The sequence below is a fragment of the Columba livia genome, chromosome 5 (assembly GCF_036013475.1).
Source record: "Columba livia isolate bColLiv1 breed racing homer chromosome 5, bColLiv1.pat.W.v2, whole genome shotgun sequence".
Taxonomy (NCBI): Eukaryota; Metazoa; Chordata; class Aves; order Columbiformes; family Columbidae; genus Columba; species Columba livia.
In genome coordinates this window covers 31,425,594-31,438,921 of record NC_088606.1, presented here as the reverse complement: position 1 = coordinate 31,438,921, position 13,328 = coordinate 31,425,594, and the positions used below count along the sequence as shown (strand labels likewise).

Sequence of the window (13,328 nt, the reverse complement as noted above, 5' to 3'; positions counted from 1 at the left end):
ATTTTAATTATGTGGCAGATCTGATTTGATTCAGCACCTGCAAGTCTTCCCTTTGGGAGCTCCAATTAGCTTATAAGACATATACTTGATTGCATTCTTTAAACAAAAGTATTGTTACTAACTAACTAACAACAGGAATGTAGAATAAAAAATAGGTTTTACATGATAAGCAGCGTGTATGTTGTCTGTGTATCTAGCTTCCATAAGCTTAGAGGAAAAAGGGGTAATCCTGAAACCTAATTTCCTCAGACTCAGCAGATGTCTGTCCTGCATTATTCTGTTTCTTTACCAACAGCTGTTTCACAAGTGCATCCCCTTGTCTCTACAGAATGCCTTTTGTTTAATAATTTCCCAATATGTTGCCTCCCAGTCCCATTAAGACAAGCTTTTTCAACTTCTCTGGTACCTATAAGTAGGTTTTTTATAGTTTAACAGGCAGGCCCATCTTTGAAGAATTTAGCTAAAACTGTATAACTGGTCTCTCAGCTAGTTTTTTAGTAGCAGTTCTACTTAACTAAGAAAATAGCTGCATATAATAAACATTTCAGCAACTATTGTCTTCATATTAATAAAATATATGTTTCAGTATATGTTCATTTTTACTTATTTCACTGCTTAGAACAGTGATAATTGAGCTCTAGGGGGCCATATCACATAAAGTGCAGCCCTCTAGTGGTAGAGGTCACGGGGAGTTTAAAGCAAGCTGTGTTTTTGTCATGGGTGGGGGGCAATGAAATAGGTTTTACCAAAATGCAAGCAACTTGGGACATTGCCCTGCAGGATATCAGCCTTCTGCATTGTTCATGGACTGAAGCACAAGGGAGAATAGTTGTGGAGACCTATAGTACTGTCCCATTCCCACTCTGTCTTGTATTCTATGGAGAAAGGACCAATGGAAAAATAAAAAGTCTGTATCAGCAGAATTTTCCTCTTTTTCCAAATCTGTAACCTGTTGCTCACCTTTCCTTTTTCAGTCAACTCTAGACTGGTATGTCTAACCAGAGGTGGTTCAAGTTGTGGGATCTAGATTCCCTTCCTGTTTCTTTCAGGCATGTCCTACCAGCTAATGTATTCTATCACTTCAGTAAGAGTTAGTTCAGTGATATCATGGAATACAGATTCAATTTGCCAGCCTTATTTCTAAATACGGTTTTAGCTGGTGGAGGTGTGGATGGTAGCATTCAAACTAATCTCTCCCACAGACATTAGAGCTGTGGTTAGAAATGAAAAGGATTGGGAAGAGGCATAAAACGAAGCAACTAAGTATGTATTTTAACAAATAGAAATCTACAGAATAACTGAGATAAAATTTTAGTAAACATCAGCTAATCTGATAAAGTCCACTTTGTGGAAACATACTCAACCCCCTGTTTCCTGTAGAGATGATGGATATTTCTCTGACTAGGAGAATGAACAGTTTGCTTTTCCCCTTATGGGAAACAGGACAGAGTTAAATAATCATTAGATGAAAACCAATACCTCTTATACATTCTGGCTAGGTAAAAGACAACAGAAGTAGTCTTTGTGATGCTGCTACTATTGGTAGTTTTTCATTACTGAACAACTGCTGTGATTTCTGGTAAACTTTGGTTCCACTAAAACTATAGTTAGTGATGAACTCAGAAGTCTCTTTCAAATCTTTAACTTCCTCCTGTTTATGAAAGTTTTTTCCTCCAATAATCTATCAAAATTTTACTATTGATTGAATTATTCAACTGATGCTTGTTTAAATACTGTAGAAGTTGTTCACCAGTAAAAAAAATTAAGTTTCGGTGGAACTTCTCCATGATTGCAGCAATCTTAATCTTAGGAAAATCAAACCCAAGATTTAGAAAAATAAGCTAAACACATCTTAGGCGGAAAGTAGCTTAGAATCATAGAACCATTACCCTCAACTTCATTGAGTCCAACCATTAATCTAAGTCTGCCCCTAAACCATGTCCCTAAGAACCTCATCTATACGTCTTTTAAAGACCTCCAGGAATGGTGACTCCACCACTTTCTTGGGCAGCCAGTTCAAGTGCCTGACAACCCTTTCTGTGAAGAAATTTTTCCTAATATCCAATCTAAACCTCCCCTGGCACAACTTGAGGCCATTTCCTCTCATCCTATCACTTGTGACTTGGGAGAAGAGAGCAACACTCTCCATGCTGCAACCTCCTTTCAGGTAGTTGGAGAGAGCACTATAGTCTCCCCTCAGCCTCCTTTTCTCCAGGCTAAACAGCCCTAGTTCCCTCAGCCACTCCTCATAAGACTTGTGCTCCAGACCCTTCACCACCTTCGTTGCCCTTCTCTGAACTCACTCCAGCACCTCAAAGCCTTTGTCATAGTGAGGGGCCCAAAACTGAACACAGTATTCAAGTTGGGGCCTCACCAGTTGGACGATCACTTCCCTAGTCTGCTGATAACACTATTCCTGATAAAAGCCAGGATGCTGTTGACCTTTTTGGCCACTTGGGCACACTGCTGACCCATGTTCAGCCACTGTTGACCAACACCCTCAGGTCCTTTTCCACCAGGCAGCTTTCCAGCCACTCTTCCCCAAGCCTGCAGCCTTGCGTGGGGTTGTTGTGACCCAAGTGCAGGACCTGGCACTTGGCCTTGTTGAACCTCATGCTGTTGGCCTCAGCCCAACGATTCAGCTTGTCCAGATCCCTCTGTAGACCCTTCCCATCCTTGAGCAGGTCAACACTCCCACACAACATGGTGTTGCCTGCAAACTTTCTGAGGATGCACTCAATACCCTCATCCAGATCACTGATGAAGATATGTATTTTCCCATATTTACATTGCTTTTGTTATCTTCACATATGTTATATGCATTGCCAAACTAAAAGCCAAGTGATTGTAGTTTCACTCTTCACAGAAAAGATCCTGGACAAATGCTAAAAGCATATTGTAGACTATTACTGTGTGGTAGCTTTCTTTTTCCAGTAAATTGAGGATTATTACTTAAAATTTGAAATAGCTTGAGCATACTGTTTGTGATAACAGGAATATATTGGCCAAAACTCTCTTTCTCGTGATGGAAGTAGAGAGTGTGTGTAGGAAATCAGTGTACATTTCTGCTGTCTTGGCAGAGGGATTACCTGCCTCCTCCTGTTCCCACAATATTCATCAAAATTTGAAAAGGCTTTTTTTGACTTTTCTTCAGAAATACAGAACTGAGTCTTTCCCAGTTCTTCTTTCCTGAATATGTAGATCAGATTTATAAGCTGTTCTTATGTTCTTTATATCTTGGGGTTACCTGAGGACCTGTCCAGTTCTCAGTATGTAAAACAAAGTAGCCTCAGGACGATATTATTATTCATCCCTCCCAAGGAATTGACTACATGGATCAGGATCCATGACACTCCAGCGGCTAGACATCCCCAAAAGGCGTCTCCATGGTGATCTTTCTGTACAGCAATTTAAAGACCTTTTATTTCCCAGAATGAAAGAAAATGAAGACTTGATTTCAATTGTCTTCAATTAATAGTAGTAGTTTCTGGGTTTTCTGGGGTTTTGGTGGTTTGGGGTGGTTTGTGGTGTCTTTTTTTTTTTTTTTTAATTTAAATAGGAAAATAGATAATTCAGGGGTTGAAACTGATACAAAATAGGAGGAATTCCATTTCATGAAACAGTGATATAACATAGGATGTGAGAAATAGCAGGATCACCTTGTGTAACTTCTGACAGTTTATCATGTTACTGATTGTGTACCTCTTAACACTGTCTCACAAAAGAATGTCGGTGAAGCATCTCCTACAAAATGAATTCAGCCAGCTATCACTCTGGATGCTTCAGGATGTATTCCTCTAACAGGGTGGCAAACAGGGTATTTTTCAGGAAGTCAGCATACCTGTTCCCATTCTCTGTTATTGTAATTGCTCTAGCAGTATCATTTTTTGTCTCATTTTGCCCACCCACCACCATCTTACTTGTTTTAAATTTTGGCACTTTAGGATGGATGAAATATGAAAGAAGAGACATTAACAGCAAAATCAGTTTCTTTGAATCTGTTGTCAAGCCTGATCCCCTTCCTGTGAACCAATAGACCTGACACAATGCAGCACACCCTAAATGGCCACAAGGACCTCTCTGCTAGATCTCAGTCCTTCCCTCAAAGCGTCTAATACAGTCTTGGTTATTCTCATAAATTAAAACTGGTAAAAATAGGTCATACTTTTAAATGTAGTCTTACAATATAGGACCATATTCAGAACTTTTGAGGCCTGGAAGTTTGCTAGAATTCCAATGACAAATGAGAATTACTTTAGTGAAGAAGATCAGAAATCTTGCTGGAAAAGGAATGGAAAGGAGTGGAGTAAACATGTTGCACAGGAAACAAAGGAAAACCAGAAATGAGGCAATGAAGACAAAGGTACTGATTTTTCTGTGCTAATCATGATTTGTATTAAATAATGTAGCAAAATTTGAGTTACTCTGCTCATTTTGCTCACTACCAAAATGTATGCTACTTGAGATCATAGAGATAAATATATCCTAGTAAAATTATACTAGTAACTCCTACTGTTAAATACCAACAAAACCCATGTTTTTCCAGTTTAATTTGTAGTCACTTTTCCAAATAATAAGCTATTCCAGCAAAAGTATTTTTTTACAGTTATAATGCTATTACAATGCTTTGGGGTATTTTTCCAACAGAAAGGTAATAAAAGTCATACCTCTAATATTATTGCAATAGTAATAGTTCTGAGCAGAGATGTAGAGATCTTTGAAAATACTTTTAAAGGTTTACTGTGGAAAAATGCATATGCCAATAGTTTACAAATTAGTTTTCAACACAACGAGATTTTAGACAATCGTTACACTGCAGTTACACTGCAAACTTCAGCTGGTTCTTCCATAGAGTTTAGCAAATGCCTTAGAGTTTGTTCTTGAATAAATTATTTTACTTCAACAACAAAAATTAATGATTCCAGTGCGTTATGTTTCTACCTGCTTGAAATCAGTTACTACAAAATACCCCTGAACTGGAAAGTCTCCTGCTGGGGGAGGGTAAACATATTAAACTTACTGTCAGGATAAATTGACCAGAATGATTTGGCACCTATCCTCAGAGCTTGCCACAAAAACATGTATTTGTGTGTCAGCTGCACACAAAGGCTATCTGGCCCCAGAAAATGGTTGGGAATTAGACATAATGCTGCTTATTTGAGACAAAGTGTATTCCTTAGTGCAGTGAGGTTAAAACAGATGGCTCATCTGTAGTACAAGTCTGTCTGAATTATTTAGTTACCATTTTGAACCAGAAGGAAATGATGGTGGCAGATTATTAATTATTTTGCAGATTTATTCATCTTGTTATTTTGTTTCAGTGAAAACAGCACTAGAGGCATGACAAGGTACCAAAATATGAGACTATTTTAACTTTAATTGCTTATAAGACGTAGGATCACTTTTGTATTTTAATGCTAGTTCCAAAATAAAACTGATTTTGATTTATATTTCACTAAGACTTGTATCACGAAGTTGCTATGTACATTTTTAAGTGGGTGCATAACTCTAAATTCAACCAAAATGCATGGAGCGGCTCATATGCTCAAAATAAAGCATATGTTTAGCTTGCTGAATTAATGCTTCATTTGTTTTCAGTTCAAAAGGAGAGAGCTGCATTGCTTCAATATTGCATATTTAGACCACCAAATCTCATACAAGCATACAGTAAGCCAACGTGAATCTCTCTGCTTCACCTCTGAACACCTTTCTGAATATGTGGACATTTAATATTTTTTTCAGTAAACTTAAAATTTTTTAAAATGTTTTGCATACATAGGTTTAGAAACTTTTTTTTTTTAAACCCATCTGATGGAAGTCCATGAACCTACTGGATAAGAGCAGTTCTATTGACTTCAAAGGGCTTTAAGTCATTCAATGCAAAATACTTTTAGGAAAAAGTGGAGAGATGAAGGAAGCTATCTAAAATATATCAGCATAAGCTGCAAAGCATCCATGCAACAAGAGATATCCTTTTCATATTCTAGTGATTGGAAATTTTAATGAATTTTGCAAAGAAATATTTAGGGATATGCATTAGGAATATACATAAAGAATATTTAGGAATATATAATTAATTGTTCCTAATAAATTATATATAAACAAACAGCTGGTGTATAATTTAAAATTTGACAGTTACGAAAGTGAAAACTAAATAAATATTTTCGGATAATTAAAAATCACAAGTTAAGGTGAAAAATCTTTACATAGCCATTGTTTATGTTTATAATAAACAGATACAAGTATGACCTTACAGAAAGTCACATGTTATATGGATATGAAAAAGCCTGATGATGTTTCTTGTAAATTTCCCATGGAGTATTTTGTTTGTTATATTTTAGTCAGGTAGGAAGACTCCTGTTTCAAAACTTCTAAATATTTGTATTCTTGTTGTTCTTATTTTCATTTTGAGGTTTAAGCTGTTTGCTCTGGAACAGAAAAAATCATATGTTGAAACAGAAAAAATAAGATTACTGTAGAACCAAGTCATCGCAAGTGACACGAATACCGACAAAAAAATACAAATCATAGAAAAACAGGAACAGGATCATTGTGCCCATTAGCAACAATGCTTACAGATTCATTATGGCTCACAACAAAGGTATTTATAAGTGGACCTCCTGCCTCTGTTGCATGCTGTCATTGCTTTGGATTGACTGCTGTTAGATCCCTGTAATCCTGAGCCCTGGGATCTTGTCCTACATGTTTACTCTACTTGGTGTGCCTGTTAGTAAGTATTTAAAATGGAAATTAACTCTAATCTTTTATTGTGATTATAAAAAAAGGGGTTTAATCCCTTAAATCCCATCTTGAATGTGCTTTTTAAAAAATTAATTTTATAAAGATCTATGTTCAGTCTGATAGCTTATATTTGCCAGTTTGGCCAGTTAAGTTTGGTTAATGCCTGGCATTTCGTAACTCAATAGGGTGTCATGTCAGTGATACTATGGAACACATTGATGAATGAGGAGAAGCATAGAGTAGCAACGGTCACTGGGCATGTTTATAACAGAAAGACTTTGGCAACGCTCATATCTGTAATGTACTTGTAATATAGAAAATAGAAGAAAATTTCATATTTTGTAAGGCTTATGTGACAGATGCAGAATTAATATATGACTGCCATTAACTTACAAGGTTATATTGTTATGTAGATATTATGTAGAGATTAAAAAACAAATATAGTCCAATTAAAAAAAAAAAATCATTAAAACTATCACATCCCATTCTACCTGAAAGCTTGTTGTTGCACTAATGAAAAATAGTGTACCGAAACTAAAATTCCATCTCTTCTACCTTTGCCTCTTCCATCTTTGTTTCTATCAAATTGGATTAATATCTGAAAGAAACCACTTTAAGGAGCTCTACTTAAGCAAAGGCACCAACAATGAGAACTTTCTCCACTGGACAAAGAGAGATGATATGAAGGCTGACTATTTTAGAATCATAGAATCGTGGAATGATTTGTGTTGGAAGAGACCTTAAAGATCATCTAGTTCGAGACCCGCTGCCATGGGCAAGGACACCTTCTACTGGACCAAGATACTCAAAGCCCCATCCAGCCTGGCCTTGAACACTCCTAAGGATGGGGCATTGTCCTAGTTTAACCCCAGCAGGCAACTAAGCACTACACTGCCACTCACTTGTACCTCGCCAGTGTGATGGGGGGGTAGAATTGGTAGGGTATAAGTGAGAAAGCTGCTGGGTTGAGATAAAGGCAGTGTAATGTGTAAAGCTAAAGCTACACACACAAGCAAAGCAAAACAAGGAATTCATTCAGTATTTCCCATGGGCAGGCAGGTGTTCAGCCATCTCCAGGACAGCAGGACTTCATCACATATAACGGTTACTTGGGAATATAAACACCATAACTCCAAAACTCCACCACTTCCTTCTTCTTCCTCCTTATATGCTGAGCATGGTGTCATGTGGAATGGAATATCCCTTTGGTCAGTTGGGATCAGCAGTCCTAGCTGTGTCTCCTCCCAACTTTATAGTACACCCCCAGCCTACTTGCTGGTGGGGTGGTGTGAGAAACAGAAGAGGCCTTGTCTCTGTGTAAGCACTGCTCAGCAGTAATTAAAACATCTCTGTATTATCAACACTGTTTTCAGCACAAATCCAAAACACAGCCCCATATCAGCTACTACGAAGAAAATTAACTCTATCCCAACCAAAAGCAGCACAGACATCCACAGCTTCTCTAGGAAACCTGTTCCAGTGCCTCATCACCTTTGTGGTGAAGAATTTCTTCCTTATATCTAATCTAAATCTACCCTCTTTCAGTTTAAAGCTGTTACCCCTTGTCCTATCACTACATGCTCTTGTAAGAAGTCCCTCTCCAGCTTTCTTTTAAGTCCACTTTAGGTACTGGAAGGCTGCTTTAAGGTCTCCCTGGAGCCTTCTCTTCTCCAGGCTGACCAAACCCAACTCTCAGCCTCTCTCCATAACAGAAGAGCTCCAGCCCTCACCTCATGTGGATTTAATGAGTTAGACAGCATTTATTTTCACAATGAGACATATTCAATTCTTTTGAAATTCAATAGCCATAGAAACAAAGTTCCCATAAATTGGATAAAGCAAATACAAGGATATAGCACAGCATGGTTTAGTTTTTTGCTGATTGATTATAAAGAAGAGAAAATCCCTAACATATACACATGTATTGAAAGAACAATAAATATTCAAACAGACTTTGAAACTTGTCATCAAGGCAGTGTAATATTTCTTCATTTTTTCCATTTTATGCATCAAAATATGTATTACTCTAAGATCTATTTCTAGAGATTTCTCTACGCACTGATATAGGCCTATAGATAAAACTAATTACAACCTATTCAGCTGTAGTCCCTGGAGCTGAAAAGTTGCAAGAGTTAATTGCAAAATACACTGAACTAGCATAACTACTGCAAAAAAGCAGTGTTAAACATTGGCAATATAAAATAATTTCTTCCTTCATTTGGAAGTGGCAAAAAATCACCTATTTTGTTAAGAGTTCTGATCCTCACTCTTATAAGAAATTTCATATTTGCTGTTCCTTGTACCCAGTACAAATCTTGTAGTATCTGTGAAAATCACTGCTATTTTCATGTTGTGGTTGTTATTAATAAATATTAACTCAGATTTGTTTTTCTTCTATAAGGAATGCTGAAATGTAAGGTAGTGATGATGTATCAACTATCAAGCAAATTTCAGATGTAACTAATGTGGTCAGTTAAGTCTTATCTCTTTCAAGAGTGGCAAATTCTCGTAGGAGGATTACAGAAACAGAATCATAGAATATCTGGAGCTGGAAGGGACCCATAAGGATCATCAAGTCCAACTCCCTCCTCTTTGCAGGACTACCTAAAAGTAAACCATGTGACTAAGAGCATTGTCCAGATGCTCCTTGAACTCTTGGTACAGTGACCACGGTGGACCTTCTTCCAGTGACAAAACACTCTCAGTGTAGAACCTTTTCCTAATGTCCAATCTGAACTTCCTCTGACACAGCTTCATTCCATTTCCTCGCATCCTATCTCTGGTCACCAGAGAGAGGAGATCAGCACCTCCATCTCTGCTGCCACCCTTGAGAAAGCTGTAGAGTGTCATAATATCACCCCACAGCCTTCTCTTCTCCAGGCTCAACAAACTAAGTGACCTAAATCACTCCTTCTAAGTCTTGCCTTTGAGACCCTTCACCCTCTTGGTCGCTCTCCTCTGGACACTCTCTAATAGCTTGTTGTTCTTCTTATATTGAGGATAAGAATGTAAAGGTGAAATCACTAGAACTAATTTGTACAGTGACATGATATGACGAGGATGTTTTTCCTTAGGATTGTGATGGAACAGCTAAATCCATCTGGCTAGAAACATGCTCCTTGTGTAATTTTGTTGGCTGAATTATGCTGTGGTTAGGGAAACGGATCTTCCAGTTATGGAAATGTGTTTTAAATTTATAAAACTTACAATTTTAGTCTAGTAAAACTAGTTTCATACATTCCAGTCTACTTTATTGATTTCAGGATGATTTACTCCTGGAACCAAATATGATGTGATGAATATGCCAGCCAACCCTCTCTATCAGCAACAAACCCACTTTTAATATTTGTCATAACAATGTTCCAGGTTGTTTTTCAAGTTTGAATTACAGACTGGTAAATTAAGAATGCATTACACATAAGAAAAGGTATACAAAAGATTATAATGTTTTATAAGAACATTATAGTTCTAATCTAACAATGCACAATCAGTAAAACTAAATTTTTAAAGCAAAACATACAAGAGTCAAAATTCTTAAAGCAAAAATATCTTGGCTTAGTTGCATATATTTTTCATTTTAAAGGAAATGTCTTAACAGAAGTAGAACTATAATAAGCAGTACTACTTTTAAAGTTTAGCTAAGTGTACATGGTGATAGAATTGTATTTCCAGCCTACTTAACTATTTAGTCTAAATTCCTCCCCCCCAATTATTCTATTATACTTTTGAAGAATTTACCATTTTATGAAGGTGAAATACACATAAGATGATGATAACAGAAAATGAATATGTTAAATCTCTGTTCAGTTGTTAGTTTCTAGCTGTACTAAGGATAATATAGTCACAGTAGTACAGGCAAATTCAAATATACTATTCTGTTTCAATGTCTGAACAATTTGGTTCAGTTATGCAAATGCTCATTCAAGTAGTCTTTATTCATATACATGATCATATTCAACACAAGTTTTTGCAAACAATCAAGCCCCTGAAGTGATGTAAAAAGAGTATCTTCTGTTTTCTTGTGGTTTTGCACAGTTTTATGTACTGGAAAAAATTCCAAAGAAACTCTATTCAAAATTGAGTATTATGTACAGCAATAGATGGCTGCAAAACATTTTGGTTTCTGTGTTCCTATTTCTACAACAACATACATTATTGTTAATCATCATAATCTGAAACTTCATTGTTGAAATATTGGTTTCTTGGCCAGATTTCTTATACCTAGATGAATACAACTTTGCTGACATTTAGAAAATATTGATACCTCAAACTTTTGTATATGTCAAGTCTGACTGAATATATTAAGTTAAGTATCTTTTGGACTGCATGGGTAAATTATTATGACATCATCATACTGTGGAGGAACTGGGTTGCACTTCCTCCAAAGATTATGCATTACTTAAAAATGGTTGAAAGCCATTTCTCTCTTTATTATGATTGTCACATTAACAAAAGAAAACAGGTAGCTTTCCAGGAACATTTTATTTATTTAGAGCCTCTGAGATTTCCCAGTAGAATATGTCATATAATCCAACAAAAATGCTTAGTGTGACAGATTCTGCAACATACATTACACTCTGTGGAAAGTCATTTATGAAAAAAAGAATTATGCCCATGTTATTTGGTGTTATCTACATATCCTAATAAAACATAAATTGAAAGCAGGCATTGGTTATGGAAGTTTGAACTGTATTTTATTGTCATTGTTTTCACTATTTAATTTGATTAAATGAACATTTTGTGTAAATCTGACCATCTGAGAACAAAGTTAAAACTTGCAATTATTTTGTGAAATTAAAGAAACATTTCAGCTTTACATGGTGAATTGCAAAGTTGTATTAAATATCTTTAAAGATTTGAATTACATTTAGATGTTCAAAGCCTTCAAAAGAAAAGAATAATACTTCATTTGTTAAAATAGAATTTTGTATATATGTATGTGCATAAATGTGTGTTTATACCTGTGTACACATGAATAAAGCACAGTCATATGAAGTACACATATTATACATTGTGTGTGTATGAATGTATGTATATGTATGTTTATACATGCATTCATGCATAAAATCACACAGCAATTCCGAGCCCTCTAGTGGCAAGAAACTTCTTAGTTAAGAAACCATTCTAATGATAAGTATATACACTTAAAAGACAAATGTCTAAACTCTACAACACTATTATGCTTTCATATAGGTTCAGGGTGGCTCCCTGCAGTTGGTGTGGGCCTCTATGTACAAGTGTTAATAACAACACAAATTAATGTATTGTTTCCAGCATAGTAACTTTTCTGCCTTTTCTCTGTTGAAAATGCAGCTCTTCTTTACAGGCACATCGATGATAATTAGTGATATTTCTTTAAAAAACAACAAACCTTTGATATTAGTACTGTCAAATATTTCAAACAAAGCAACCTCATTCTTAATCTTACATTATATACTTACAAAAGTAAGTACTACAAGGGGAGGAGAAGAAAAATCTGCATTTCAAATTGGGAAAGAAATAATGACATATAATTTGAGCCATCTAAAAGCTAGGTTTTTAGACAAAGCTGATTGTTTGCACTGACCCTACTGCCACTGGAGGTAAATAGGACTGAATTAGTCGCCTTCTAAAGATGCCTAGAAGAGAGCTACATGACAGGTGAAATCTCTATGGATGCAAGGTTCTCTCCATACCTCAAGGAGACCTGACTAACTAACCTAGAATCAATGCTTTCCTTTTAGGAGGCTAAAAAAAATAAACTATATGAATAGCCTAGATCCGAACAAGATTAAATAACACAATAATAAAAACTATATTTATGACAATGTTTATAACATGTAATACATAACAATATAGTATAATATTACAGCATATGTATATTATAGTAACAATTTTAATATAATAAATAATCAACATAAGTCTCAGGCAGGCTAATTTACTACATGGGGAAACAATTCTGAGAAATTGCTATTGTTTTGGAGAAACCATAGAATAACATTCAGAAGTGTTCTGTCAAATGCACAATGGATTTGATGGGATCCAGACATCACACTTGCTTTAATTTTTCTCCTGGACTCAGTTTGAATGTTTGGTCTGGATGACTATCCATGCCTTAGATCTCTGAATCCTTCAGATGACCTATTTCCTCAAAGATTAGCACTTTAATCAGAACCTTGTCCCTGCAGGAACAAGGGAGCACAACTATTCAGAATAGTAAGATTTCTAAGCTCATTTACAAGGCAATCTCACTGGGAGGACATTAACTATGATGTTCTTTCCCTCTCTCCACAGTCCTATAATCATGGAACTTGTTGACTCTTAAGAATAGTAACAGTTTAATTGACCAGAGTTTTTAATAGGGATGAATATCAGCATTTCTGGAATTATTTCGTTAAAAATATAGTATAGTAATTTGTGAATGTAATTGGTTATGTGCCAAGAGCTTAGGACAGGGAAATTATGTAAGTCATAAGCAATTATTTCTCATTTTTAATAATACAGCAACAATTTTGTTTCTAGTGTATCAGAGCAATTTAAATATTTTGTTATTCAACTGAGTATTTATTTTTAATACCTATCAAAATTCCATACATACATGATACTGA

At 35.8% G+C, this 13,328-nt stretch overlaps 1 long non-coding RNA gene across 3 annotated transcripts in view; it reads left to right on the top strand.

Annotated features, from left to right (window-relative positions):
• Positions 1 to 13,328, top strand: part of LOC110358666 (uncharacterized) — a 66,147-nt gene that overhangs the window by 2,107 nt on the left and 50,712 nt on the right. Inside the window, exons 2-3 of one of the 3 annotated variants that reach the window (XR_010472928.1) lie at positions 6,413 to 6,601; positions 7,347 to 11,557. The exons of the other annotated variants lie outside the window; for them this stretch is intronic. This is a non-coding gene — a long non-coding RNA (uncharacterized LOC110358666). Of the gene's footprint in view, positions 1 to 6,412; positions 6,602 to 7,346; positions 11,558 to 13,328 lie in introns of those variants that run through there. 3 annotated transcript variants of the gene reach the window in all.